Genomic DNA, 25930 nt, shown 5'->3' on the forward strand with positions numbered 1-25930 from the left:
ACAAGGAGTTCCAAATGAGAACATAAAAACAGTGCAATATTAACATATTTTGTGTTAAATCAGTTGGCTTTTAACATAATCACTTTTCATTAATAATTCTGTTAAGCAGTTGCAACCAGAATTCATTACCATGGCTATGAATATTTCTGAGTTATTGAAGTAAGACATTTTTAGTTCCAGAATTAGCATATAACACCAGCCACAAAAAGTTAAATAGTTTAAAGTCACATTGGATTCAACGAGAAAGTGTTAAGCACATTCTTTAGTTCTTTCACAGAACCTAAGGGGACCTAAAGTACCTAAAATACTTAGCTTTAGGAAATTTGTGTCTTATTTCTGCATTATTCAGATGGTGCCATAGAAGAATCTCATCAGTTGTTTGTGATATGAACTATGAGACCTGGGTTAAATCAGTAGTGGTAAAGGGTGAACATATCAGGTCCAGAAAGTTCATACCTCCAGTCTGTCAAGATCTCAGCTCTTAAAATAACCAATTTCAAAAGATATGTGAGCAAAACAGCTTTCTGTAATTTACAAATTGAATCCTATGGGAGATTTATCAGGTGGGATATTGTCCAGTACAGTTCCATGATTCTTAATTATTATGATGACCACCTGTTAGACTGGATCACTGGGAGTTTTCTGTGAAAAATCCTTAATTTAGTGATGTTTGCATGCCAAAGGTCCCAGTTGCAGACTTTGACATTTCGAACTTTTTATATTCCCATGTTCTCTTGATGACCAAATATAAAAACTGAAGCACTGAAGAGGTCTTTGTTCAATAGTTCAGATTAAGTTTTCAATTTAGAAAGTTTCAGGTTCAGTTTCTAGAAACCCTAGTTAAACCTAGGAAAACCTGAAGAATCACTGGCAATATCTTGAAATGGAAGAAAATGTTCAGAAGTGTTTTTGCTACTTCCACCATCCTTGTAGTACATAAGAAAGAGCATCCTTCTTACCAAAATAGGCTCAGTGAGAAGTCCGATTTAATATAAAGCAGCTGAAAATATATTTACAAACTAGTAGGCCTGGTGCAATCAATGAAAAAAAAATGTTTGAATGAAAAAAAATGTTTCAAAAAATGTTTCAATTTCATTATGAAATTACGGGATGCGAAAAATCACTTCTAAAGTGTTTCTGAAATTGGACAGGGTCTGTATCATAACTATAACAAGTTAACTACTTTTTCATTACTTTTCATTAAGTAGTTGTGCCAATAGGGAAACTTCAGGGCCTGCTTTCTCCCTCATTGTTAGAGCTATTGGCATTAAACTTGCTACATTATAGAACACATTTAGCCCATCAAGTTTCAGAATGTTTCACTCATTAATAAAGTTTTGAAATAAGTTTCAAAGCTTTTACAAACATAATTTTTAAAAGCAAACTACAAGGTATCTCCTTGAATTTTCTATACAATGACACAAGATAACAAGAGATCATTCCCCCCAACTTTCAGAAATATTCATACGTCTACTTATTTTAAGGAATTTGTAAAATGTTTTGACAAAAACATTTTTTTAAAAAAAGAGTACAACAGCTATCTCATTGAATGTCTCTCATATTAACCAATATTACTTTTTGGCTTCATCTTGCTTCCACTGAAAATGAAACTGACTTCCGAGCTTTACAGAATTCAAATGAAAAGGTATTGGGTGAGTTTCGTTTCTTACATTTTTGCGTGGATGCCCCCTTTATTTCTTAATATCTGTTTGTATATACAAAACTTAGGAATTAGATATGACTTACTATTTAAAATGAAGATTTGCACACCGCTACTAATTAGTACTTCTCACGTACATGATGTCTGCTGTTAACTACATTGCCATGGATTTTGGGGAGGCACAAATAGAGGGCAAAAGGGAGAAATTAGCTGTGCAAAATGCGCATCAAGCAAACCCTTGTCATGACTGCCTTCCACCTGGAAACCTATGTCCTCATTGTTAAATAACATGTAGATCCAGAATAGGCCTCCACAGTCATTTATGTATTCATTGCCAAGTCTCTTGGAAGACAATCATAGTTGGCCACAAATGATAGCCTATAGATAACTAGAAAGAATAGATTAGACATTGCCTGTGCTATAAAGTAGGAAATTCTCTAAGCCTCTTCTCTCTGACTGCGGTTCCTTCAAGGGCCCTACATCAAAAACATTTGAAAAAGAACAGTGACATTTGAAAAGTCACTATTCTAATTCAATAGTTTTGTTCTTCCTGCATAAGATGGAAGAAAATGAAAACATTAGCTATTGTACTAGCATGACTCCAGCAATCATTTACATTTGAGGGAAATCCCATGAAACATTAGTTTTAAGTTTTGAGATATTTGAGGAGACAGAAGGAAGAGAGAGGGAAACATGAATTATACTGTTTGGGAATTTTAGCAAATCATTGTGTTACACTTTCTCCACCACTGACACTTTTTATATTGGAGGATAACTTTACATAAATGGACAATTTAACAACTTACTGAAAACCAAATTTATAAAATCTGGACAGAATTAGACTTAGTATTATATGATCTTCTATTTAACATAATTTTAAAATAGAAATTAATTCCAAGCACAGAAGAGACATATACTCTTTCTTTTTAAAATCTGTGTCAGGATAATATTTTATCCATAGTAACTATTTTTATGGTAAAAGATTGAGCAAATCACTGGCATTAATAATGGATTCCCCCACCTTCAAAAATATCAGCTTGATATTTTTTTTCAGATATCCTTTAATGTTACATGTAATTTGGCCCCAGGTCCTCAACTCAAATCTATTATGATAGAAATATTCAGGTATTATTTGATTTACCCTCTGTTCCTCTTTGAAAACATAATAAAAATATTTTAAATGGTAATAATCAGCTGAATATTTTCCTGGTCTTAGGAATCCAAATTGCACAATGTGGTCCTATAACATTTAGTCATGGAAAGGAATGTTCAAGTAACACAAACACATTTAAACCTGCAAATCTATACAACCAGAAAACCCAAAATGAGTAGTTTGTAATTGTTCTCATCATTGTTATGTGATGCTGAATGCACTTTAAATGTGCATGGAACTGGTAGATTTTAACTGATTAATTAGTCAAGTATTTGAAAAGTGGATTTTAATGGACATTAATTAGAACTGTTTCTTGTAAAAAGGATTTTCGCAGCACACCACAAAACTGTCAATGATATACACAATCTGATTCTGATGACTATGATACAGAGCTCCTATGCTCTCACTGAAAAAGCATAATCACCTTGAAAACATTTTATTTGCATTAAAAGATGGAATAAACGATGAAAAAGCATAAATCTATAAAGTGTAGTGATGATCTGCTAATAAGACAAAAAGATCACATAGTTCCTGAGTCATCCAAAAGTAACTGTAGTAATGAATTAGTTATATTTGTATTTCCAAATATGCATTGCTTTCCATGACAATGCAGACATGTACTGTTCCACTGTCAATTTCTGATTTTATGTACACACATTTCTCATCCATTGTACTACAAGAATTCAGTTTTTTCATCCTATTGCCTAACCTGTTGGCCATGTGGGGTCATGTGTGTGGGAATTCTCTGATCTGTCAAGGAGGATTCCCTGCTCATGATGGTCATGGGCCTACAAACTTTATGGTCATAATATTCCACCACAATATACAGTACCACTCCACTTTTGCTCCTTCTCTCAAGTTTATGGGACATGCAAGAGAGAATAGAGTCAGTCTGTGTTCATTGGATTGAAACAAATTGTTTAGAAGTACCCAAAAGCTGTGTCAAAATAAGCTTAGCTGTTTTAGTTTTCCGAATTTTGTAGTGCAATCCTATAGAGCATTTTTAATGTGGGCATGAAAAACTGACAATTTTCAGATTGGATACTGCAATTTGGTCACTTAACTTTTAAAATCTGGGTAATCATGGACCAAAGGATGGAGACTGGGTTACACACCTGAGCCACCTTCTGCTACTGTGTGCATATCTCATGTTTTTTTTGTTTTGTTTTTTTTTTTTTCATGTCAGGAGCGACTTGAGAAACTGCAAGTCACTTCTGGAGTGAGAGAATTGGCCGTCTGCAAGGACGTTGCCCAGGGGATGCTCGGATGTTTTGATGTTTTACCAACCTTGTGGAAGGCTTCTCTCATGTCCCCGCATGGAGCTGGAGCTGATAGAGGGAGCTCATCCGCGCTTTCCCCGGGTGGGATTCGAACCTGGCAGCTTGCAAATCAGCAGCCCAACCTTCAAGTCACAAAGCAGGAAGATCAGAAGTAGAAGTTAGTTACTATGTGTGTTCCCACATTAGGTATTTCTTTTGGTAAGCCAAGCTTCCTTTGCTCACTTTCTTGAAATTTTGGTATCTATGGTGGAAATCTCATGACTTTTTCTTCATAGTGAATCTAGAAAAAGGGGCTTTTTATTAGATGGGTTGTGACAGAACAGAAGTAGCAGTGTTATCTCCACCAATATAATTGAAAGCCACATGTATTCATAGTATCCTAACACTGTGATAATTTGTCAGGCTTCTAGCCTCTTAATTAAACTAAATGAATACTAATCCAGTTAAGACACCAAAACCAAAGGGAGCATACACAAAAGGAACTGGATGACAAACTAATAATTTTCTCCCCTAAAGCAATTCATGCTGTCAATTATTGTGGTTGCACATATTTATAAATTCTTCTTGAAGTCATTGTTATCCTTGAGTTTCAAAGAAACATTGCAGGTAATGTGAGGAGAGGAGTAGAATTAAGGACAAATAGAGATTTAATAAATATCTATGATTTTCATTCTCTAAAATGAACAGTTATTACTCATAACTAAAAGTAAACAACCCAGATTAAAGAGAGAGAAAAGAATCTGAAAGTGTTCATTGAAAAGGGAAGAAAAGGTAATGTTACACAATTATCATGATTATATTTAATGGAGAACTTAACGAAGTTTTAAAAAAAAAAAAAACAAAAACAAAAAAACAAAAACAAAATGCTTAAATAAACCATGAGTCTTTTTACAGAGAACAAGTTACACATTACCCAGTACCTATATACTAACAATATGAAATAGAAACATTTCAGGGAATCATTAATATATGTAGCAATTATAAAGATAGGCTTACCCATTTGTTTTAAATTAAGATCCATACTTCCCTTTTCTGATGATTACTTTTTGTTTAGCAAAAAATGTGTAATTTTTAACATTAAAGCATGCTGACCAGCAGAGCTGGCCCTAGGTTATTTTCAAGAGTAGGCGAACAGAATTTTGGCGCCCCCCTCGAATTCCCCCCCAAACCAATTGCTCAAAAAATAATACTAATAATATGTGCACAGACAAATATTAATAATATATTATTATCACAACAACAATATGCTATTATTATTAACACATTCATAATATATTATCACTAATAGTAGTACTATATTCATATTCATAATATTAATAACAGTACATGAGACAATTATGAATAATATATTATTATTCACAATAATACACTATTATTATTAACACAGTATGCACATGTGTGCATTTGGGTCTACATATGTGTGTGTGTGGATATATAATGTGTGTAGATATAGAATGTCTATATGTGTATCAATAGCAATATGTGGGACTACATCTGTGGACATACTAGATAGACAGAAAGACAGACAGACAGAGTGTATATGAGTATATATAGAGAAAATATAAGTTTCCTGGCCCTAGGTAATTTTCAAGTGTAATCAAACAGAATTTTGGCGCTCCCCCCCCCCCCAACCAATTACTGAAAAATAAAAGTGTTGAATAAGCAAAAATGTTATATAATAAGCAGGGATTAAGAAAAAGCCTATTAAATGCCAAATTACATTATGATTTTTACAAATTAAGCACCCAAACATCATGTTTTACAACAAATCGACAAAAATAGCAGTTCAATACATGGTAATGTTATGTAGTAATTACTATATTTACGAATTTAGCACCAAACATTGCAATGTATTGAAAACATTGACTACAAAAACATTGGCTATTAACAAATTGACAGCAAATAAAGATAGAATTGCATAAAATAAACTTGCAGTAACAACATTGTCAGAAGTTAAATCCGTACAAACTTCAGTCCTTGCTGTCTAAAGAAATAGTTGTGGATCCGGGCGGGAGGCCGACTGCATTGGATGATCCAGAACATTGGATAAGTGAAGATTGGATAAGTGAGACTCTACTGTAATAACTATGGCTGACTCTGCTTAGCTTCCAAAATCAGATGGGAGTTGGTACTTTTAGGGTACTTAGGTCCTAAAATGTATATATCACCCTCAGTTACCAAGAGTAAAATAAATACAAATTAAAATTTTAGAAGGGTAAAGGTAAAGGTTTTCCCCTGACATTAAGTCCAGTCATGACCGACTCTGGGGGTTGGTGCTCATCTCCATTTCTAAGCCAAAGAGCTGGCGTTGTCCATAGATACCTCCAAGGTCATGTGGCCAGCATGACTGCCTGGAGTGCCGTTACCTTCCCGCCAGAGCGGTACCTATTGATCTACTCACATTTGCATGTTTTCAAACTGCTAGGTTGGCAGGAGCTGGGGCTAACAGTGGGCGCTCATTCCGCTCCCGGGATTTGAACCTGGGACCTTTTGGTCCGCAAGTTCAGCAGCTCAGTGCTTTAACACCCTGTGCCACCAGGGCCCCCACTTTTGACAAAGCAGTGTATTTTTTGGATTGCTGTAGATTTTTCGGGCTGTAGGTTCTTCCCCAGTCTCCAACAGACCTCAACCTCTGAGGATGCCTGCCATAGATGTGGGCGAAACATCAGGAGAGAATGCTTCTGGAACATGGCCATACTGCTCGGAAAATTCACAGCAACCCAGTGGTTCTGGACATGAAAGCCTTTGACAACACATTTTTTATTATTATTATTATTATTATTATTATTATTATTATTATTATTATTATTATTATTATTATTATTATCATCATCTGCCAAAGAGTGCTGGGATCTCATCAAACCACAGCTCCCTTGAGCCACAGCAGTTAAAATGGGGTCAAACTGCATTAATCCTACAGTGTAGATGTCTCCAAAGAGAGAGGAAAAGAAAGAAGAGGCAGAAGGGATGGATAAACTGTTTTTTGGAAGATGTGTGTCTCTGTACAAAGAGATGTCATGTTTAATGATCAGGTATGTGTAATGATAAGTCTTGCTTACAAACATGTCTGTTGGTTTTAAGTGACCCATGCTCTGCTTGCCTTGGCTGCAATGCGGTGATTTTAATCCTTGCCTACTCTTCCACCCAGCTGTATAACCCAGTATATCAAGGCAGATTATCTGATTCCACACTGCCATATAATCCAGAGCTGGGCATGTTTTGGCTGCAGAAGAGAGGGCAGAGAAGAGACATGATAAACATGTATAAAGATGTGGGGAGAAGTCATAGGGCGGAGGGTGCAAGCTTGTTTTCTGCTGCCCTGCAGACTAGGTCGCGGGACAATGGCTTCAAACTGCAGGAAAGGAGATTCCACCTGAACATCAGGAAGAACTTCCTCACTGTGAGAGCTGTTCAGTAGTGGAACTCTCTGCCCTGGAGTGTGATGGAGGCTTCTACTTTGGAGGCTTTTAAGCAGAGGCTGGATGGCCATCTGTCGGGGGTGCTTTGAATGAGATTTTCCTGCTTCTTGGCCAAATAAACTGGATGGCCCACGAGGTCTCTTCCAACTGTAGGATTCTATTTATGTTTTACTAAATGCTTATTATTGATTGTTGTTGATTTTATATTGCATTTGTTATTGATAGTTGTTAGTTTTATTTTGCATTTAATTGCATTATAACAAGCTGGAAGCCACTTTGGGTCCCTTTATGGGAGAAAAGCGGGATATAAATAAAGGTTTATTATTTTATTACATATTATAATATTACCATTATATTATCACATTGTTATATTATTATTATATTATATATTATATTTTTATAATATTACCATTATATTATTATTATCATTATTATTATTATTATTATTATTATTATTATTATTATTATTATTATTATTATACTGTTATACTATATTATGATATTATATATTATATAATATTATATGGTATTATTATATTATTATAATATATTATAAAGAGTCCCTGAGGGGAGATAGGGTGGAATAGAAATAAAGTTATATTATTATTATTGTTGTTGTTGTTTTATTATTATTGTAATATTATTATATACTATATTATTATATTATATTATTATATCATTATTATTATTATCATTATTATAGAAAGGGTCTGAGTCAAAACAGAGAAAATGCCATACTTTTGAAATGCATATATATGATTGGCAGGGTGTGCTCCATGGCAGGAAGTGGGAGTGAAGGTGGAGTGTCCCAGGTGGAGTGGCCAGGCCCCAAAGAGTACCTCCCTCCCCCTCTGCCCATGCTCAGAGGCATGCCGTGGCCTACCTTCTTCTCCTCCTCCTCCTCCTCCTCCTCCTCCTCCTCCTCTCTCTCTCTCTCTATCTCCCCCCCCCTTCCTTCTTCTCTTCCTTCTTCCCTTCTTCCCTCAGTCCTCTTTTCCATGCAGGAGGGCTGGGCCCTGGGCGCACATGCACAGTTGAGGGAGGGAGAGGAGGGGATGGGAGTGAAGCCCCACCCCATGCCACGCCCCCTGAAGGGCCCCGTTTGGCTGGGAAAAGGCTCTCTGAGGGGAAAATGGCTGCGCAAAGGCCCAGCTGAGGATGTTTGCTGCCTTGAATCTTTATGGGGAGAAAAGCAAGGTAAAAATAAAGTTAATGGTGATGATGTCGCAGTTTCATCCATTTTTGCGCTTTCTCCATGGTTGACCTCAGATTCAGGAACACTTTGGGGGGAATCCAAAGGAGAGGCCCGAGATATTTCAAGCTCTGTCAGCTTTCAGGGATCTTTAACAACTATTATTATTATTTCAACTATTACTGTCATCATCCTCATCCTCATTCCAACTGAGGGCTCCTTTCCTTTGCAAGCCCAGCCTCTTTGAGCACCGTGGGGCTTCTCGCTCCATGCCTGTGTGCCTGTACTTGTGTGTGTGTTGCCTGGGAGGGAGAGGGAAGGCTGGGAGCCCTTCTGCATCGACAATATGCTTATAGGCGACGAGGCCTCTTCCTCCCCCACTGCTGCCTATTTATATTTAAACCATTGAGTGAGGCTGTCAGAACCCTGGCAGCTGGGCACCAATAACCTACACGGAGGCCAGTCTCTATCTAATATCTTTATTAAAGAAATATATAAAATCAATAAAAACAAGTGAAGAATATAGTTCAGAAGCAGACCTTTCAAATGAGGTCAAATATAGTCCAAAAATGTATTGTCCAATAAATGATATTAGAGTTCAAAGTTTTAATCCACTTGACCGAAACACACACTCTTGCCAAGCAATAGTGTGGGGAAATGTCAGAGTCTTAGAAGTCCATTGAAACTTGACAACAAGGCTGGAAATAAACTTGATTCTTGACTAGATCCGTGACTGGAAACAAGCAAACATGAAGCGTGGAACAGGGTCCGTGGTTAAACTGCAAGGCAAGGCTTGAAAGCTTCATCCGGGAAGCTAGGAACTGGGTTTACGAAGTCCACACACGATCTCACTCCTCAAGCTGAACAATTGACTCCGCAAGGAATCTCTCGCGCCAAACCCCTATATTGGGTCTCGTTTTCCCGCCAACAATCTCTTTCCCTAGAGAACGAGAAGCGAAACCCAACTCTGTCCAGGTGCATGACTCCTTAGAATTTCCCAAGGGAAACAGGCTTAATCAGTCTTTTGTCTGGCAGCGATTCTTAAACTTCTCCGATTAGCTTCTCTAACTCCTCTGTCCCTCGAATAAGATTCTTTCCTGGGAAACGGAGGGGAGTACTGCCCAAGGCCTGTTTCACTGAATTTTTGAGGGCAAACATCAACATCCGGCTCTTGTTGAACCGGCGAAAACCCCATGTTTTCATCTTCATCTGCCATGATAGTATCAGGAACAGGACTACAAGGCCCATGAGGCATCACAGAGGCGGAGAGGGAGGGAGCCAGGAAGAGGGCAGGAGGCTGGCCAGTGCCAGCAAAAGGGGGTTTAAACGCGGGCTTGGCTCCTGCACTGAAGCGCCCGGGCTCTCTCTATCTTTCTCTCTCCTTCTCCTTTGTGGGTGGCTCCCTCTCCTCTCTTCCCCATGGCGCATGCACAGGAGGCAACCCGGGGAGGCAGGGCCGGGCCCGGAAGGAAGGCCTCACTAAGGCCTTCCTGGCGGTGCTTTGTAGAGCAGAGAAGCAGCAACTGCTCCGCAAACCGGCAAATGCCTTGGCTCCTTCCTTCTGGAGGCAGGCACAGCGGTAGAGCAAGGAGTTGCCTGATGGCGCCCCAACAAGATGGCACCACAGGCAACTGCCTAGTTTGCCTGGTGGTTGAACCGCCTCTGCTGACCAGCAACCCCTCCCTTGGTCAAACCCCAAAGCAATGAGTGATTCAAGATAGCCACAGAAAGCCTCCTCAACTGACATCTTTGAATCTTTATAGAATTTGAATAGCTTTATTCAAAGATTTATCAGATAAATGAAATAACTAAGATAGGAAAAGACTGTGCTTATTTCATCACTCAAAATCTCTCCTCCTTCAAAACATATTGTTGCTGTATTCTGCAAACTTTTAAAACATGGTGCTACCTATATTTTTGAATGGTTTTGTAGGGCTCCAAATAAGGTGGGAATGTGTATGGAGTTCTCTTGGTTTAGGAGGTACAATGAACATTGGGATGAGATTAATCACATTTATAGTCCATATATAGTTCTTATCTAAAGCAGAAGAGTCTTCAGGTAATAATTAAAAGGCAAATCTTGAGGTCAGACATCAAACTTACCAAATAATATTCCATTTTTCTGAGTAGCAAGGTCAAACTGCTAAATCATAATTATAAATAGGATCAGTGGGGCCAATAATTTTAGAGGTGTCTGTGTCAACTCCTGAGAACCAGTGCAGCTTGAACGTTGGACTATGACTTTGAAGACCAGGATTTGATTACCCACATGGCTATGGAAACCCACTGGGTGACCCTGCAGAAATCTTGAATAAATCTTGCCAAGAAAATCATGATAGGTTTACCTTAGGACTGCCATAAGTCATACAAAACTTGAAGGCCTAAGTTAAGGAAAGCAACTTTCAGAGGCAGGGGTGAGGGTACTACTTTCATTTTCTTCCCTGATGCAAAACATACACACTTAACTACATAAAATAATTTACAAATGTTGCATTAAAGAATTATGCATATGCGTATAGTTGCATCAGTTCTGTCCCCACGCTATCTAACTGCTTGGAAGGTGAACTGGTTGTGCAGGAAACAAATGGAGAACACTTGAACAAACAGTGAACAAGATTTAATAACTGAAAAGGCTTCAATCCCTTTCTCCTCCCAGGTCTAACTGGCACAGTCCTCAGAAGAGAATTAAAGTGCTTGAGAGAGAGGCTCTGGAGTACTTAACTTCTCTGCTGTTTCTTCTGTGGTTGGTGACTGTCTATCTTTGGAGTAATGCTTGACTTGAACTAACTTTTACTTTAACTTGAAATGTCTGTGACTTGACTCCAACACAACTCCGTCTCTGACATGCTATTTGTGAACCTTCCTGGTCTTTCTCTCTCCTCATGTTCCAGTTCAGAGATGGAGCCAAAAGTGTAAACACTTACCTAATTTAAGTGGGTGTATGTTTAATAGCTGGCTCAAAGAAGTTCTGATAGCTCTAATTGAATTCTATTTTCCCCTATTTGTTCCAATGTGGGCAATTTGCTGTATTGTTTGATTGCTTGTAAAATCCTATTGCCATTACATTTTTGTAGCTCCTTAGTAGGTATTATAGAGTTGTTTTTATATGCCATATTCTCATCCTCTTTGGCCCACATACTGTTATCTCTGGCTGAACTTTCTTTTAAAGGTATATTTCTCTGAGTGAAGTGGTCAACAGCAAGTTTGAGAAGCTCCAACTGTCCTACTATTTTTTCTAATCGTTCAAAGATAGAAACAACAGTATGGGCTGTAAGAAGACATTGGTTCATCACAAAGTCTGGGGCAATTATTTGCCCTGTATGTTGTTTTATCTGGGAATGAGGGAATTCTCTTCTGAAGCATCTATTTCAATTGACTCCAAGGACACTCCTTCATGATATACAGCCAAGTTGTTGTCAAAGGCTACTGATAGAGGCTCATTAGCTTTATCATGAAGAATTAAGGGAGTAACATTGTTGTCAGTAGTAGTCTCAAACCGGGTGTTTAAGTCAGGTACACTCTCAGTTCCCTCCCCAAAGAGTCTATCAATTTTCAATTGTTTAGAAGCCTTATGATGTGTTGTTGACTCAGGTCTAGTCGTATTGCATTTTGTATTCCCCATTTCAAGGAGAGGGAGTAGGAAAAACAAAAATACCGGAGCCCATTAAATCATGTCCTATCATGCTGCTGCCATCTTGCTTCCTCAAGTAATTTATGTAGCATACAAATAGAGCTTATCTATCACCTTTGGTTTTCACATTGGCCCTATTCAGTTGAAGAACACTCAGCAACCCTTTTCTGATTGTTAGTTAAAAGGGAATGTGGGGAGGAAAATTAAGATGACAGCTGCTGTTCTTGATTCAAATTGCCATGCATTCTTGATGGTTAGAACATGTTTAATGCATGGTAAATTTTAAACCCACAGGCTCCATACATATCTAGTTTCCTTTCTTTTGCAGGATTCCCAGTTGCATAAATATGCAGGCCATAAAATGTAGATGCAAAGATTCTCTTTATCAGAAACAGAGGATAAGATCTAGTTCTCCCAACCACCTGTTATTATCGATTCCAGAGTATGCATAGAATTACTGTCACTATCAATTACAAAAATATATTTTCACCTTTATCATTCAACTGAAAACATTACAAAATAAGTTTTAACACGTGTATGTTTGCCTCATTAACATATTCTTGTTGCTATGTACCCTGCAGTCATTTTTGATGCGTGGAAACACTAAGAAAAACCTATTACAGATTTTCTTGGCAAGCTTTGTTCAGAGGAGAATGGCCACTAGTTTTTACAATATATTACTTTACAGTAGATTTTTCAAATGTACATTTTTACTTGATTTGGTGGGGAGGGGAAAGGCTATATGAATGGGCCATGAGCTCATTAATATAAAGATTTCCATTCACAATTTATGTTGGTGTATGTATCTGGCAATTGTATGTTGCATTAGGTTATATAACAGGAGAGGGGGTAGTGGGAAAACAATGGAAAGAGGATGGATACAACTGGGGATGAGGGTAATTACATATTAAATTTTTCTTTCTTTGTTAAATTGTTAACATATACTGTATGAACCACCTAAGTTATCTTCTAAACTTCCTCATGAGGAAATGTGGTTATGTTATACTCTATTTGTTCGACTCAAATAAAATTTTTTAAAGAGTTGTACAAATTTTTGAGCCTTCACTCCCTAATTCAACTTCTATGAAATAGTCATATCACCATTCTCTATATAGCAAGCCTCCAAAAATCAATAAAAGTGATATGAAAATGATTCTCCAAACACATTTTTTCCTCAAGATGTAAATTGTGAAAACAGAGTAGAAATGACCTCCTTTTTGTACAGCTAATGAACCTGAGGCATGCCAACCCCAGAACTCATTAGGAAGAATGAGTGCTTGTTAATAATCCACTCCCTTTTTCAAAAGGCCAGAGCTGTTTGAAGAGTTTTTCAATGATAAATGTTGAATTAAAATGTTCACAAAAAGTAAGTGTCCTTTAAAAAATTGTGACTTGGGAAATTCTATGCTTTCAATTTATTCAAAAACAAATAGTTGTACACTATATCTGCAGGATGATTTCAGGGATATTATGAACTCATTCCTGAAAGTCAAAAAGTATGTCTTCTGAAAAAGAGAAGATATATTGGCTACATGGGTAGCTGGAAAATGATTCTGTAAGATTGATTTGTCACAGGTCTACATTCAGACAGAAGTTAAGGAAGCTTCCAGCTCACAATCAATGCATTAAATTGTCTGTCCAAGTAAAACAGGTTAGAGGTATGTATCTTATCTGTACTTCTATGAATTTGTGTCACAGCTGTCAAAAATAAAAAGTTACAGAAGAGACATAATATCCCTTATGACTTTCCATAGACTTTCATGGATTTTTTACCTAAAAGATTTCATATTGATTTAAAAATCAAATACAAAGCCAAACAATGCTTTTCTTATATTATAAAACTTGTTTCAGGAGTAACACAATGAAGTCCAAGCACAGTGCACTGCAAACTTTTCAAACCATAACCTGACTGCAATGTTTCTTCTTGATTTCTCGGTTCACGAATCATGGCATTTTCAGGATCAAGTGAGACTATGGATGGCTAAACCTACCCCAGAGTTCCTGCAATATGCTATCTGAGCAGGAAATATGAAATGCATTGAGAAAGCATCAAAGGAGCATCAATAAAGAATACTGGAGAAGCACATATATGTTTCTCTGAATGTGGAACATGGTCAATCCTCAATTATGCTGATGAATGAATTTTGTCAAGGGAGATTGGGATTAATACAGAATTAGCAGCAGTATTATATGTAACATGTTAAATTATGAAGTATAACTTTGCTAGTTTCAAAAATTAATTTTATAATAATTTTTATTGATGCTTTTTAACACACTACAATAAAATAAATTCTAAAGGGGGATGGGGAAGGATGGTCAGATGGGTAAAAGGGAAAAGGCGCAGATTGGTTGGGATGTCAGATTTGGGGTTGGTGGGAGTTTGATTTGCGGAGGGGGGGGGAACCAAACTTGAGTAACTCCTGGGAAAGGGAGAGGGAAAAGGGGATCTCGTTGCTCACCAGGGGGAAAACAATCTAAAACGGAAGGAAAAGAGAAAAAAGGGGCGGGGTGGTTGACTTCCATTCTTCATTCTTCCATTTTCTTCTTCCTGTTTCTTTATTTGTATTCCTTTTCTAAATAATCTTCAAAAACTGTACAGTCTGTTTCTTTCATGACTCTGCCGGTGTTTCTCTTGATTAAAAATGTTAATTTGTCCATATCTTTTATTTCTATAATTTTATCTATCCATAGATCTTTGGTAGGTATATTTTCCGATTTCCAAAATTTTACTAGTAAGATCCTAGTAGCTGTAATAAAAAGGGTGAAAAGTTTATCTGTATTTGAGTCAATAATAACCTGATGGTCATAAAGCCCTAATAGGAGAAGCTCTGGTTTCATTTCCAACTTTAATTTTAGGATTTTGTTACATTCTACGTGGATCATTTTCCAATATTTCTCTATTTGTTTTGCAACTCCACTACATATAGAAATAGGATCCTCCTTGTTCTTTATACCTCCAACATTTCCTGTTTTTGTACATTAGGCCCAATTTTTATGGGTCAAATACCATCTATGTAGGAGCTTGAGCTAATTTTCTTTAAGGTCTATAGCAGGGGTCCTCAAATTTTTTAAGCAGAGGGCCGGTCCACAATCCTTCAGACTGTTGAGGGGCTGAATTATCATTTGAAAAAAAAACCTGAACAAATTCATATGCACACTGCACATGTCTTATTTGTAGTGCAAAAAAAGCCAACAACAATGAAAGAACAATACAATATTTAAAATATGAACAATTTTAACCAACCTAAACCTATCAGGATTTCAATGAGAAGTGTGAGCCTGCTTCTGACCAATAAGATAGTCAAGTTAATTAGGATTGTTGTTGTTGTGTGCCTTCAAGTCATTTCAGACATTTCAGGCAAGCCTGAGTTTAAAACTGAGGGCGGGGTCAGGTAAATGACCTTGGAGGGCCGCATCCGGCCCCCTTGGCTTTAGTTTGGGGACCCCTGGTCTATAGCATATGTGCATTTAATTTTCTTTATCCAAATTTGCTCCCATTCATGTATTTTTTAATCAATCTTCCTATATTTTCCGCCCATTGTAACATTGAGTTTTTAATCTCCTCAGTTTCACTTGTCCATTCTAAAAATTTATTATATAAAATTGTTATATTCTTTTTTCAGTTTGAAATAACTTGTCCAAAAATCACTTATCCAAGTCAAAACCCATTATTTTATCTTTTTTTACTCCTTAATTTGAATATATTGGAACCAAGAGACATTTTTATTATTTTCCCGTATTTCTTCTAATTCTGTCAATTGGGGTATGTCCTGATTTATGTTTATTCTATTTAAAATTTCTTTATAGGTTGGCCAATTTGTCCAACCAAGTAGCCTTCTTTGATTGGCTTCCAACGGAGATAGCCACATTGGTGTTTTTGTATGGAAATGTCTCTTGTATTTCTCTCAAACGTTAATTAGGGCTGATCTAATAAAGTGGTTGCCAAAATTCTTCTCAACTCTAGTTTTCCCATACTACATATAGCCATGCCATCCCCTTCTTAGGTCATGATCTTCTAAGATAAGAATTTTTATTTTTTCCAATTTTTCCCATTCTTTAACCCATTGCAATGCACAGGCTTCATGATATAATTTAAAATCCGGGAGACCGAATCTGCCTTTAGTCTTTGAAGCAATCATTGTGGTATATTTTATTCTGGGTTTTTTATTCTTCCATACAAAATTGTTTATCTCTTTGTTCCATTCCTTAAATATTTTTATGTTTCTTATTATTGAGATATTTTGGAAAAGGTAGAGTAATTTAGGTATAATACTCATTTTTACTGTTTCTATTAGTCCCATTAGAGACATGTTTAAATTTTTCCAATTTTCCAGGTCCTTTTTTATTTCATTCCATTTTGCTGTATAATTTAATTTGAGGAGCTAGTTGTTCTTTGCTGATATCCAGATCCCCAGATATTTTATTTTAGAGTGTGTTTCCAGTCCCAATATTCTTCTTAATTCTCCCTGACTACTCTTTGCCATATTTTTGTTAGTATCATTGCTTTCTTTTTGTTTATTTTAAACCCTACCAATCGACCAAATTCCTCAATTTTAATAAGCCAATTTCTTATATTTTGTTTTAGGTCTACTATTATATAGATCACATCGTCTGCAAAGGTTCTAGTCTTAAATTCTTGTTTATCTGTTTTGATCCCTTGCAAACTCCTATCTTTTCTAATGGCCCGGAGTAAGATTTCCAAAGCAAAGATGAATATTAAAAGAGACAAAGGGCATCCTTGCCTTGTGCTCTTATTTGTCATAAATTCTTCTGTTTCTTGCACATTGATCCGTATTTTTTGCTTTTTGGCACTAATAGATAGCGTTAACTTTGCTAGTTTCAAAAATTATAAACACACAGCAAATGTTTTAATGCAATGGCAGATGAAGACTTTTCTAAATTTAAAGAGGCATTTTAACAAGGATTAGGTATAGTATTTCTATTTCATCATGTTTCAAATACATTTTACTGCTATGTTTGTGTTTTAAACTCAAACTAGTTTTATAGTATTTTATATAAAAAGAGTTTTTTTCTAATTGCATTGTGATTTTAAGGTGTTTGTGCCTCTTGGGGCCACATACTCTGAGAAAGGCAGAATATAAATAAAATACATTAAAATAAAATAAATAATCAGCATTAATTCATAAAATGCTTCCTAGCAATTTGTCTACCTTTTCTTTTCCCAGGTCATTTTAGGTTGACTGCCTATAGCAAAAACAAGTCCTCTCCTGAGGTCCAAATAGTAGAACATTGTGATGGAATTCTCCTTATGCACCTTAAGAAAATTAAATCATTTTTAATGAGGTGGGGGCACAACAGGGCACAGTTATAATTCAAGATCTCATAAAAGGTAAAAATGTCCCACAAGCCCCGACAGTTACCCACCACTGGTTTACTACAATGGAGGAACAATATCCTAGAAAGACTATGGCCCCATCTATACTGTTATACAATGCAGTTTGAAACTGCATTATATGCTCAGTGTAGACTTATATAATGCAGATCAATGCAGCTAATAATATATTATTGTCATCCATGTTTTAATGCAATTTTTTGGTAGCTTGGTACTACCATCATCTGGTCAAGTTTACACTTACTGCACTCCCTAACCTCTGTCGGGGTGGAGGACCAATTAGAATGCTCCACCTCAGGAGCCTTATGAATCCTGATGGCTCTTGGGGAGTTTTCTGCCACCTCAATAGGTGAGCCTGTCAATGCTCAAGTCACTCTCTGGAGTAGGGAGATGACTAGAGCAATAGACATGATAGCTTCGGAACATCCCATTTCACACCACAGAGCTAAATCAATTCCTTGGTCCAACAAGGATTTAGCAGCAATGAAGTGTGTGAAATGGAGACTAGAGCACGTGCGGTGCTCAACTTGTAACGAATCAGATCAGACACGTGTATTTTCCTATATAAGGGCATATGCCATGGCAGTGGAGGCCACAAAGCAATTTTCCATTGCGGGCAACATTGCGTCCACGAGGAACCATCCAACGGAGCTGTTTTGTGTGGTTAGAGGGCTGTTAAATCCCATCCCACAAGACTGGATCCCCAGGCATTCAACAGCTTGCTGTGAAACATTTGCTTGGTTTGTCATGGACAAAGTTGCTCTGATCCACTCTGACTTGGACAGCATGTTAACAGCAATCTCTGAAGATGTAACATAAGCACCTGCTTGTCTGGTTTTAGTGGATTCATTTCAATTAGTGCAACCTGTGGCTATGGACAAGATCCTTGGAGAAGCGAGGGTGACTACATGAATCCTGGGACCCTGCTCATTCTGTCTGATAAAGGAAGCCAGAGAAGGTTTGGCAGAGTGGTGAAGGTGGTGCTTAATACCTCCTTGCAAGAAGGCAAGATTCCAGTGGACCTAAAGGAAGCCATCATAAAACCGCTGTTGAAAAAACCATCACTGGACCCCACTAAATTGAACAATTTTAGGTCAGTTTCCAATCTCCCCCTTTTTGGGCAACCTTGCAACATGTGGTGGCCTTGCAACTCAGGTGTTCTTGGAAGAAACTGATTATCTGGATGGGTCGCAGTCTGGCTTCAACCAGATCATGGAAATGAAACAGACTGGTTCTCCTTAGTGGATGATCTACATAGGGAACTTGACAGGGGGAGTGTGTCCCTGTTGTTTCTCTTAGATCTCTCAGCAGCCTTTAATAATATAGACCATGGTATCCTTCTGAGAAGACTTGCAGAAATGGGGCTTGGGGCACTGTTTTACAGTGCTTCCAGTTCTTCCTGGAGGGTCATTCTCAGAAGGTGTTGCTGGGGAACACCTGCTCAGACACACAGCCTTTTTCCTTTGGGGTCCCCCATGTTGTTTAACATCTACATGAAGCCACTGGGAGAGATAATCTGGAGTTTTGGAGTTCGATGTCATCTGTATGCAGATGATATTCAATTCTATCATTCCTTTCCACCTGTTACTAAGGAGACTGTTCAGGTCTGAACCGGTGTTTGGCAGCTGTGATGGTCTGGATGAGATAGAACATATTGAAATTGAATCCAGACAAGACAGAGATACTCCTGGTCAGTTGGAAGGCCAAACAGGGCATAGGGTTACAGCCTGTGCTGGCTGGGGTTACATTCTCCCTGAAGACACAAATTCACAGCTTGGGAGTTCTCCTGGATTAATCGCTGAGCCAGGAACTCCATGTCTCAATGGTGGCCAGGGGAGCTTTTGCAATATTAAAACTTATGTGGCAGTTGTGCTCCTACCTTGAGAAGTCAGGCTTGGCCATGATAGTCCACACTCTTGTTACATCCCGAATAGATTACTGAAATGTGCTCTATGTGTGGTTGCTTTGGAAGACTATTCAGAAACTTCAAGTAGTCCAATGGGTGGCAGCCAGATTTCTCACTGATGTAACATACAGGGAGCATACAATCCCCGTTACATCAGCTCCACTGGCTGCCAGTCTGCTACTGAGGACAATTCAAGGTGGTGGCTTTAGCCTATAAAGCCCTAAATGGTTCCAGCCCAGTTTACCTGTTCAAACGTACTTCTATGAACCATCTAGGACATTAAGATCTGCCAGGGAGGACCTGCTCTCAGTCCCACTCCTTAACAAGTGAGATTGATGGGGACGAGACACAGGGTCTTTTCAATAGTGACCCCTTGGCTGTGGAACTCCCTCTCTAGGGAAATTAGATCAGCCTCCTCCCTCTTGACCTTCACGAAAAATTTAAAAATGTGGATGTAGGACCAAACTTTTGAATAATCTATCAGTGCAATAAGTGAATGTGGAACGGTGCAATAATAACTGGAATGGCCTTGGACTGATATTGGATTATGTGATTTTAATATTTTAGTGTTGATGTTTTAGCAGTTGGTTTTAATGGATGTGTTTATTTTATTGGTTTTATGTTTGTGTGACATCAAATTATGCCTTCATGTGAGCCTCACTGTGCCCTTTGCGGTGAGAAGGGTGGGTTACAAATGTGGTTAAAAATAAATAAATAATAAAAAATACTAAATGAAATATTTATACTAACTAGATTGAAATATCCAAAGACCTAATCAAACGGCAGGTGAAAGCATGGGAAAACAGAGGGAACTGTCTTCCTTCATTCCCTACTGTCTTCTGTGATCGTCTTCATTCCCATGTCATTTCCCTGCTTTCTCCCCATGTTCTCCAATTGGGAGTTGGGCATCACCTGACTCCTGAAAATGCCACAGGCAGCCACCAGAAGTAACTGTGCATCATAATATGGCCTTCATTGTACTCTGTTTTTCCAGTGTCTCAAAAGGGGGGGGGGAGAGAGAGAGAGTGAGAAACACAGAGAAGATTGTGTCTGATACAGCCCCAAGTAGCATTTGAGGTTATATCTACCAGAACTGGTTTGTTAATATAGTTGCCTGAATTGTTATACTTTTCTTTGAGAATATGATTGTGGCAAATGTCAGAATTTACCAGAGTTCCACTGATAAGCATGCATGCTTCATTTCTTCTATGTGCATAATTCAGGAGGCTGCTCAGGTAAGTGTGAAATGACCCTCCATGGCTGATGAAAGGCCATCTAGGAAAGAAATGTGCTAGTGGTCTTAGTGGTCTCAGAGGTCAAACATATGCTTTTGATGTTCTAGCCCTGTCATCTCCTGCTAACAGGGCTTCAAACCTGGCAGGGTGGAGTCCCATCTGAGAATGCAATAAATTAATCAGCAGAGACTCAAACACGCAGTGTGAACCATTGATTTGATATAATAATAGGGAGTCTTATGCTTCAATAAAGAGACAGATTCGTGTGAGCTTTCTAAGAGATACAATTAAAGCACCACACTGGTAAGTATATCGGAGCAGGAAGCAACCACGGTCTAAAAGGTGCCTTCTATTCCTCATTGTAAAATGAGAAAATGAAATGAAAGGCAGTGGAGCAGAAACACAGTATATTCTTACAAGCCAAAGCCATGTATGATTTGCCTTGTTAAATATTTCTTAAGCAATTTTAATTGACAACATATGTTGAACATCACATAGCAATGTGTGCAAAGCACTTTACATCTGTCATAGCCTCCTGAAGCTAATCCCTCTTTAATGTGCTTGCTTCCTTTGTATCGCTGCAGGCTTTGTTTCTGTTTACCATCTCCTGGAAAAAAGGAGGGGTGAGTTAGCTGTCAGCAAGAATGGGCTTATTCTACAAAGATTTTAATTCTATTAATCTTTTGACTGGATATCTTTGAGAAAATCATTTCCAAGGGCAAATCATGTTTCCAGAAAGAATATGTTGTCTATGACTCCCCTTCCCCCACAGTGAAGCTGTGTGGTTGTATATAAGCTTTTTTTAAAGTGAATTCTCAGGTACTATACGTATTTCTTTCTTTTCATTTTGTTTTATCAGGAAAAATTAAAAGGGTGAAAGGTGATAGCTACTTTAGATCTAGATTTAGATTCCTGATCAAGACTTTACCATCATTTCCACATCTTCAAGGAAGACAATGAAACAGGGTCCAAAATTCAATTTCTTGCTATGGAAATGGTGATGGAAGCTTCTTCCTTCTACATGCTTGGGTCTCATGGCTGAGAAAAAGGAAGAAGTTTGAAAAAAGTTTATCTGGCTCCAGGCAATGCCCACTCCTAGTTTAATTATGAGTTGTAGATGCAAAGATGAATTCAAATCCTTGTTGTTACCTTGATAGCGGATGCAACCAGAATCAAGATAAGGACAATTTAGTGATGGTAAGCAAGTGAATGGGGATAGGTAAATTGCCATAGTGTAATCTTTATACTAACATTATTTATATGCCCAAATCTTGATATGTATACGGTAGTGCCTCATGGTCCAAAGAAGAGACATATCTTCCCAGCAGTATGAACTGCTCGGATCATAAACTACTAGTTGAACATATTCATAAATGACCTAGAAATAATACTCTAGACATGGATGTAAAGATTAAGAAAAAATTCAGTTGTCACTTATTTTAAGGGGATAAAGAGGTTATACTGGAGGAGAAGTACATTTGAAACCTTTCACTTGACCATACAGACATCACACTGGCAGGGGAAAACACACAGTGTGATTGTCTTTATATGAACTACATGGCACCATCTTTAAAATATTTCTAATAAACAAGGTTTCTCTCTACTTATCCTAGAGGCAATCACATTGCTATTTAAGCTGTATATATTCAAAGAAGAGCAGCAGAGGAGTCTTTGATGAGTCAAGAACAAATAGGAAAATAATTTAGCATTGCCAATCTGTAAGTTCTGCAGCTCCAGAAAATGAAATGAAATCACAAAGTATGAGGCAGTGGGTAGAAAGAAAATCTGGATTGTGAAAAAACATACATTCAGATACCTTTCAGAGCTGCAAAGCGTCAGGCTGCATAGCTCTGATCATGGCTTTGGGCTAGTAAAAATATTGTAGTTTAAGATAGTTTAAATGACTGTAGCAAGAAAAAACCTTGCATATGTTATCGTGAAAAATAAAACATTGCTGTGATGATTTTTAGGATGGCCAATACCAATACCTTGATTATGGAACTGTCTTACATGAGTGTACTTCTCAGAGCTATTTGGGAAAAAAATCCATATTTGAAATATGAAGGGGATCGAGAGGAGTGGGAACTGATATTCTGTACACAGGTTTAATGAAATGTAGCTAGTGAGATTATTGTTTGGAGAAGAAAAGCCATTTGGGGATGTGGCTTCTGAATGCTTTCCCTCTTTGTTTCTCTACACAGATGTGAAAACACCTTTTGGCTGCTTATAGCAGAACACTTGTTGGAATGTTGACAGATTGAACCTGAGTCTATATAAGGGTGGTCCGGCCTCCCTCTCCCCTTTTTGGATCTTGTTGACCTAATTTCCTACCTCCTTTCACAGTATAAATCTTCTGGTCACTTTGAGGCTGGATAGAACCTCCCCCTCCATCTTATTAATAGTTGTTGTTGTTTTTTTCACCTACCTTACACTACCATGGAGAAATGGACAATTGGATTAAGGTGGTATCTTAAAATAGGCCTTCACAGGCAGGGTTTGGGAAAAGATATGAGTCAGTGAACACCTTTGGCAACCATTTGGTGAAGAATGGAATCTGGAACTGCTCCTCAGAATCAGGCGATGAGAAGGTAGTGAAAGTTACTCCCCTCAGGTTGTGTCTTAGGGTTTGCAGGGGACAAGCAGCTTGAGGATTGATGCTCTTGGGTCTGACTTTCATCTTGATAGCTGGTTTGGGAGCAACCTAGCTTTTATGTTTCTCTTGGGGATGATGAGGAGAAACTGGGGAGTGTGGACTAGGTGAGACCTACTGCCCTGGCTGCACCGCAACAGGTTGCTTCCTTCCTTTAGTTTTTCCTTATCACACACAAAAATTGCAAATAGGTGACAATAAAATTACTTATGTTTCATCCCATATCTTGTGGCTGGTCTTGTTATTCAATTGGTTGATAAGTAGAACTGTTTTATAAATGAAAATAATTCATCATCTACATAGTTGCTGCATAGTTTCTTTTATTTTATAGTTCTATCCTGTACATTAAGTAGGCTTTGAAGTCTTTTTTTCTTAAAAAAAACTACCCAACCGGATTATGAATTCTCATTTCTATCCTTGGCTACTAACATTTTCATTTGAATGGTGAATTTGGAAAGAAGGTCTGAACTTTGTGTTGACTATCTTACACTATCATTATTTCCTACTGATGAGTATAAGTCTCTCATTTGACTGCAGTGCAGTTGATTTTTTTTTCAGAATCATGTACTACACAAATGAATGAATTGTAGGAACAGTCAGCAAAGAAAGATTATAAAGACTTCTGGGAGTAGGCCTCAAGAGGCACACTGCAGATAACTAAAATCAAGGAATATTTGATACCCATATGGTCCCTGTTGTGGCAGGCAAGTTCCAGAATTAAATTTCAGCATATGGCTTCCAAACAAGACATAGTGTCAAAAGTTTTTGTCAAATTGATGTTACCTATATTCCCTTGCCTCTCAGTTGTATAAAATATCAAATCCATATGATAGCATTATATAAAAGATGGGAATTTACTTATTCAAATAAGAAGAAAAAAACATTATCCTGACATTGTATTGATCTGTCACCTCCACTGTTTAAGTGAAAAGTCACATTTGTGTGTCAGTATTAGGAGGCGTTAATGCCAATGATTTACTTTCAAAACATTAGCAAAAGGGCAGAAAAAGACCTTCTCTACTGTCTTGCAATATATTTTGACTTCTTTGTAAAATGAACTCAGAACAGCATTCTTAGTGTCAGATTGGCAGTGACTGAGACATCTTTACAAAACTGTGCATGCTGGTAAAATATGCTCTTCAGGCAAAGAAGCGGTTATACAAGACATTTTTTAAAAAGATAACTATTGTCTTTCATTGAACCTTACTGAGAGAAGACAATGAAAGCATGATGACAGCATTGGATTATAGTATGCTAGACAATTTTGCTTAAGCAGTCCTGCTTTAGAAATCACAGCTTGAAGAGTTCATCTCTGAAATTTAAAGCATGTAGAGAAGCTTTCAGAAGTGGGTGCATATACAGTTATTTGATTGTAGTAATGCCCTCAAAAAGAGGTTGCATTCAATTTTTTTTAAAAGGCTTTGACTAATTCAAAAGATAACTTCTATAATTGTGCATGAAGTTTGCTACATACAGCATAGATTTCCAAAAAAAATACATTATTGTTTTAGGTTTTAGCTACTCTTCCTTTGGCCGTATATAGAGCTTTCATCATAATATTAAGATTACTTTCTGACGACAAAATACATATAGAGGCCTTGCTGGTTTGGTCATTTAGTCATTTGGCATAATATGTGTGTGTGTAAAGGCCTTAATAAATGTGATTGAAATGTCAATGGACAGTACTTCTCCCCAGAGAATGGGAGTTACTAGTTATTTATAGGGAAAATAATTTTAATTTCTAGAAGAGCTTGAAAAGGAGAGCACCTTACATGGGGTGTGTGTGGGGGGGGGGGGGTTATTTTTCTTACAACTTCTATGGGTTGCTCTGCCCTGCCACAAGGTGAATCAATTGTTTCTGGGATTCCACAAGAATATGAAGTACAATTTGAATGCAATTGTTAATGTTCATCCAAATCTTTCTATATTTGAACCCATTTCTATGGATTGAGCTACAATCCTCCAATTCTGCTAACCAATGCTATAGAAGAAGGGCATCTTACACAGCTTCGATCCACTGGGGAGGACCTTCTCTCTGTCCCACCACCCGCTCAAGCTGGTTTGGTGGGAACACAGGAAAGGGACTTTTTGGTGTCTGCTCCCAAGAGAGACTTGGATGGCCTCATCCATGCTGGCCTTCCGCAAACAGGTCAGCAGGGGAAGGATGGGGGGGGGGCTTTGTGGAGGTTGTTGTTTTTTTAACTTTTATATTGCAGTTTTTAAACTTTATTAAAGTTTGGGATTGTTAGCCATCTTGTGTCTCCATGGGAAGAAAGGCAGAGTATAAATAAATATCATCATCATTATCATCTTACACTGGAAAAACTCAAGGCACTAAAGTGATAGGGCTGAAATATGCATTATTTCATGCCAATTCAATCAATGTATGATGATTAATTTACTTCAGTTTCATGATAGCTCATGAAAAGAACTATCTCTGGGTCAGTAGTA

The sequence above is a fragment of the Anolis carolinensis genome, chromosome 3, assembly GCF_035594765.1.
Source record: "Anolis carolinensis isolate JA03-04 chromosome 3, rAnoCar3.1.pri, whole genome shotgun sequence".
In the NCBI taxonomy this organism is placed as follows: domain Eukaryota; kingdom Metazoa; phylum Chordata; class Lepidosauria; order Squamata; family Dactyloidae; genus Anolis; species Anolis carolinensis.